This window comes from Drosophila simulans, chromosome X (assembly GCF_016746395.2).
Source record: "Drosophila simulans strain w501 chromosome X, Prin_Dsim_3.1, whole genome shotgun sequence".
Classification (NCBI taxonomy): domain Eukaryota; kingdom Metazoa; phylum Arthropoda; class Insecta; order Diptera; family Drosophilidae; genus Drosophila; species Drosophila simulans.
In genome coordinates this window covers 4813045-4819459 of record NC_052525.2, presented here as the reverse complement: position 1 = coordinate 4819459, position 6415 = coordinate 4813045, and the positions used below count along the sequence as shown (strand labels likewise).

Below are 6415 nucleotides of genomic sequence, written 5' to 3'. Positions count from 1 at the left end.
TATATATATTTATATAAAACGTTTTACTTATATTTGCCTCATTTTTTTTTTCTTTGCAGACAAGACCTTTGCCCACTTACAATTCAAAAGGTGAAAAGGAGGGGAAAAGTGGGGGCAACTTTGACATGAGTAAAGTGCAAAATTCTGTTGCATACTTTTTTGGGCCTCGAGTGTTGGGAATTTGCAGCACAAATTGTTTTGGGCAAAAAGTAAGTGAATTTCACTAGTGAAACATAATCCTTGAGGTTAAGCAGTGAGTTTTTGAAACACACTTTATTTCTCTGCATTTCTTTGGAATGATACATTCTTCTACAGAGAAACCTTTTTTTACTTTTACCTTTAATGCAGTATTAAAGTTTTTGAATTTAATGAACATATGTGAACTCCGTGTTGGATCATTATCCGCAAAAATATATAAACCGATAACAATTGAAAACTATGGTGCAACGTAAATTGAAGCCAAATCAAAAACGATTCTGTTTTTCTTGGCATTTGCCATTGTGTTGGCAATTGTGTTGTCTGGAATTGGCCATTTTATTGGAACTTTTGTTGGCCGCATGCACACGGCACAAAACTACCTGGGAAATTGTCGGGGTCAAAATTGGTGGGCCGATGCTGATGGGGGGTAAATCGTTACGGAAGTGGACTAAAGTTAGATTGATGATGTCTCAATAAACCCCATTAGGGGATTGCCATCGAGACCGACGACGACTGCAATATAATATCACAAATGAATTGTCCGCCCTTCTGGCATTGCGTTTGGGGTTCGAGTTCGAGTTCGAGTTTGAGCTAGAACTTGAGTTGGGTAGTTATATTGGGTGGTATTTTGATGATTGTGCACCTGCTGTTGGCACAATTCAATGCTCTAATTGGTAGCAAAGTGGAATAAACTATTGCCCAGGCGAAACTTTTCTCGTTTCTATTGGATCTCGGTTCTCGCCTCTCACTTCTCGGCATCTCAGGTGCTCGGCTGCTCGGCTTTTGCCACTTAGCTCCTTTTGATGTTTGCGAGGAGGACACGTTGGCCTTCAAGAAAATGAATCACGAGCCAACTAACTGTAAAAATTCATTATGTTTCTCTGAGCAGCAGCAAGCAGAAGGGCAAAGGAAAAAAAAAACCAAAGAACCAAAGGAAAATGCTTGGCGACAAAAAGTTTGTGTGACTGGAATTGAAATTCCGGCTGACTCTTCTGTCGGCCAGAAGACGAAATGCCTGAAGAATCCAGCTACAGATAAAGATACAAGATACAAGATACGAAGGTAGTTTGGTATTTTCATCATCATCATCATCTTGTCGACGTTCCTCAGTCAAGTGTTAAAATCGATTAAATAAAAGTTTATTGCTAAATTTTCCTAACTGGCTAAGCTGAAACTTTGCTGTTAGTCCTTTTTTTCACGTTAGTTGCATATTTCAGTGCCTTAATTCGCCCGCAGCGTGGCAGAGGCGGGTAAAACTTAAAAAACAATTAGAAACTTTTCCCTCTCGTGCCGCCATACTATATATATATCTATCTGATATATATATATATTGGCAACTATCTGAGCAGGGGTATCAATCCGCTGGCTCATAATTCCCATCTACAACCCGAACTCCGGCGCATAATTGGCCCTGCGATAGCTTGAAAGTTGAAAACAAATTGAAATGCTCAAAGATTCTGTACCGATTTGCCAAACAAATTTGTGTGGGCGTTTGCTGAAGAAGACTTGATTTTTGGAAGGGCAAAAAGGTAAATTTGAGTTGAAACTAGTTTTCAAACGGTTCATTGGAAATGAGAAAAAAAAAAACAGTTAATAATAAAGAAACATTTTAAGTTCATACCAGTTTAATATATATTTCCCTGCAACTTTGATCTAATTTATAAGACAAAACGCTTGAGATTGAAAGAAGACGAATTTCAAGATTATTTCAACAAGAAATTTTTGTTTTTGGTTCTGTCCTTTTATATTTAATTTTTTGTTCCGTTTGTCGGAAGCTTGAAGCGCACTTGAAATTAATGAAAAGCATTTTCGATTGTAATTATGTATTCGTGACTGGAGGCATTTCCTTCACATCCCACTTTTCTCGATTTCCAACCCATCCACCCAACAACCCCACACTCGTTTGGCACTTATACAATATATTTCCCTGAGTTTCCCTGTTGCTTCAGATTTTGGCTCAGCTCATTAGGCATAATTCGAGTCCTTGCTCGCTCTCTCCCCTCTCTTTCTGCTGTTCTCTCTGTCTCACTCTCTCTTTCTCTGTCTCTTTCGCCCCAATATCCCCAATATAATACGGATGAGTTTATGGCGGGTTTCTTGGGGGGGTCCGCATTTAATTGACTGTAAATTTGCTGCTCTTCAAACGCTTCAACTACTCATTAAAATAAAACTCAAAGAATCCAAGAAGCTTCTGGGCAAAGAAGAGGGGTAAGCGGGGAGGGGTAAGCGCGGCTAGAGGCTGATAGATTAATTTTCAGAACCGAATTTATGGCATCTGTGTGTTTGACACAACAACATTTTATAAAGTCCAACCGAAGTTTTATTCTACAAGTTTTTGTAGACTGTTCTCTGCCTTCTGTGCACCCAATCGCATATTACGCATACGCCCGGTATGCCTTTGATACTCAAGTTGTTTTGTTAATTGCACGAGCAAAAGGGGATGCCACAATTACAGGATTCTCTGCCTTTTTTTTTTTGGATATGGCTTAAAAACTGCACCCACATGAGCTGGGTGCCCATTATCTGCATTTTTACGGTCCAAATCCATTTCCAGCACACACATTTCACGGGAGGATGAAGGGGAATTTGGTTGCCTTGGCTTTAGTTTTTCTCTCATTTCTTTTATTTTTTTTTCTGTTTTTTGTAGTTTTAGTTGTAGTTGTTGGCTGGGGCGAAAGAGAAATGGCAGGCAGCTGTAATAACATAATGTCCAACGAAATGTCTGGGCCTTAAAAGCAAAGGTAAGCCCAGCCTTCTATCTCTGTCTTTCTGCTTGTGCGTATGTGCGCCATCTCACTTCTATCTCCGTTTTCAATACACCGAAAGAATAAATAGTTTAAATTGTAATTAAAATTTAAAAATATATATATTGCCTTGCAAACATTCTTAGAAAATTGCCTAGCAGATTATCTTTTAAGTGCCTACATAAAAGCTAGAGAAACGAAACAATATATATCTATATATATATATATAACTAGCAAAAGAACAAGCCAAAGATGGGGAATAGAGAAGAACTAACGGCAAAACGCAACAAACAAAGAAGCGAAAGGGACGGAAGGACAGTGGGAAAGAGATAGGTAGCATTTGAGATGGCAAACAAAAGTTGCTCGGCAGTAGCATAAATAAATAGAGATAATTAGACCATAACGACAACAAACACAATACAAAAGACCCAAACAAATGCAAGAACAAAAAGCACGAGGGGGGGCGTACAAAAGGGGAAAGAGACGGAAACAGGCGGCGGCGGCGGAGTGAAAGAGACAGCTCTAGTGGGACCTTCACGTGCGTCCTGCCTTTACATTTTTTGCGGTTTTAATTGTATGGCTGCACATTTTTGCGACCACAGGAGCAGCAGAGCATCCGAAAAAGTTGACCACACAAAAATGTTGGCAAAAATAAAAGGTAGCCAACACTAAGTTGACCATAATCTAGTTTTCATGAAGCACACAGCAGCAGCGGCAGCCGGCAGCCAAATTAGGTGAAGGATATGACAGAGACCAACAAAATGTTTGCGGCGACCGTCAGCGAGAGAGCAGTGTTGCAAAATATGTAAATAAATTGGGCGAGAAAAAAGTTTGAGTTTTTACCTTAATAATCGTGCATATACATAGGGAAAAGGAATATTTAATGTCTGGCTGGGGAAAAAGGGCAATCTTATCTCATTTGAATTTACTTGCTCTGCTGGTTTGCTCTTGCTTGATTTCTAATTGAATTTAACCCCCTCTAAATAATTGTTAGATTTTCGGTAGCCATCATTTTGCATGCTAAAGTTTTTCAAGTTGCTACATCCTAATAAGCCAAAGTAATTGGAGGTAGCAGTATTCACTTATTTTCGGTCAAAACTTTTAATTCGGTGGCCTGAAAATGAACCGAAACTGAAACCGGTGAAAAAGGATCCGAAATTCACTGGGCGGGCGCCAAAGAAATTCAACAACAAATGGGCGAAAAATAAATCCCACACCATCTCCTCTTTTCAATCCACTTACCACCCCATTTTCCCCATTAACATGCAAATCTTAGTGGCAAAAATTAGTGAATGCTGAATTCGACGAAGGACACGAAATGTGGCTGGCATTTCAGAGCCTGCAACCGAAACTGAAACTGAATCTGAATCTGAATCTTTACACGTATATCTGTATATAGATGATTCGCTCTATCTTTCTCGCTTGCACTATATATCCCTCTCTGTCGCTTAGTTAGTGTCTCAGTGTCGATTTGAATTTGAATTGGAATGTGGCATTGGAATGAAAATCTGTTTATTTGCAGCGACACGTGACCGCTGCTTGCCACTCAATCAAGTTGAACTCTGAAGCGATTTCAGTTCTGTGATATTCTATAGTCGTTGTTGCCAATGCAGTGAGAGAAATTAAGTTATAAAACATAGTTGGTGCTTGAAAAAGATAATTTTTAACTTTGTATTTTATCATGTATGCAAAATGTATATACACTTTCAACATTTCCTTTTCTCAAGGCAAGAAAATTATCATTTTTTCATTACCTGCTTTCATTTTCTTGCGGTGAACTCGGGTTTTTCGCATTGCCATCAATCAATGGGTTAAAGTTTTCGGCACTGGCTTTTCGCATTCGGTTTCGGTCAAGTCCTATCAGCCTGGGCACCCTTCAATCAATTACCTAATCTCATTACAATTTAATAGAGCATGACTAACGCATACCATGTATTGAATTTCGGAATTGCAACATTTCTGTGGCATTCGAAAGTCTGAGACTGCAAACTGACACTAAATGAGTTGACAGATCAAACTTGAACTTTTTTGCCAAGCAATTGGATGAATTTCTACGTAATTCGATACAGACTCCAATTTTATTACAAAAAAAAAAAAAGGCAAATAATTAAAATGCTGTGCGGAACCACCGACGAATCGAATAGAAATCTATGAATTTCAGATTCATTCCAAGTCACTTCAATTACAGAAACACCTACACATTGTATTCATATTTTGCAATTAAATCCTCTTACAAATGTAACGTTTCAGTTAGTCGATTCATCTATTCATTACTAATTAGCTCTGTTCAATCAGAATCCATAGTGTTGGCAAATCCGAATGCAAAATGCAAATAATCGAACTCAATTGATTTTGGCTTTGGTATTTTTTTTTTTTTTTTTTTTTTTTTTTTTGTGTTTGCTGGCTACATAATTTTTGTATCGTTCCCTGTTGCTTTTGCTGTTTTTCATGTTTCTGTATTATTGCCCACAACTTCATTAACGTCGACTGCGATTTTGTAGTTAATTAATTGATTACGCTCAACGCTCGAATGCACCGAACCGAACACTGAAATCAGTTATAGAATTTGCTACGATTGCCAATTACAGTGTGGCAATGGCAACAACTACACAAGAGCCCAGAAAAGTACTTGAATTAGGGGAAAGCGAGAGGAGAAGTAGGTGAGAAGCGAGGGAAATGCCCAAAGCAATTGCTTTTTGAGGATTATTTTCTGTGTTATTTTTCATTCATTTTAATGCCTGAGCACGTTTAAATACATATATTTTTTGTATCAATGAACAAAAGTTGAGAAACTAATTAGAACGGTAACGAATTGAGGTTTATGAAGAGGCGAATATAAGTAAAAAGGAATTTTTCGAGTCTGCAATTGAAAACAGTGCCTATCACGATGATATTTCAACCATCGGTTTTCTTGCTCCTTGCAATGCTTAATGGCTCTGTAATTCCACTATTGACCATAACTTAATAAATATGGCCCACGAGGATAACGAAGGCAGCGAAGGCCAAAGAAAAAAAATAAAACAGAAACAAAAACAAAAACAAAAAGGAACAACAAGGACTTGGGACACCGAGCCAGACAATTTACAGACCAGTTAACTTATTAGAGACCGAGCACTTGACTCCAAGACGCCGCCACTGATAGACAATATGATGGCCGAAGTCCAGGAGTGGTTTTCCTGCCCGTTTCCCAAGCTTTTCCCACCCCACCCCTGCGGTTATAACTGTTAACTGTTAAGCGGCTGCAGAAAAGTTTTCCCTTGTAGTTTAAGTAATTTTTATGGCCCCTCCCTCTGCTCTTGATTTTGCTGCTCCGCACCAACATTTTGGTTTCAAGTTTTTTATCTAGAAAATCCCAAACTCTCGCAGACAACTTGCAATTGGTCAGACTTCGGCGACAATTGTCAGACATCGAGAGTCAGCAGAAATAGATAAAGCAATCTGCCACTTGAATTTGAAGTAGTCTTGCTTCAATT

General features: G+C 38.6%; 1 protein-coding gene across 8 annotated transcripts in view; it reads right to left on the bottom strand.

Moving 5' to 3' along the window:
* LOC6739981 (neurobeachin) overlaps window positions 1–6415 on the bottom strand; it is a 159779-nt gene that overhangs the window by 87999 nt on the left and 65365 nt on the right. The gene's annotated exons all lie outside the window — the stretch shown is intronic.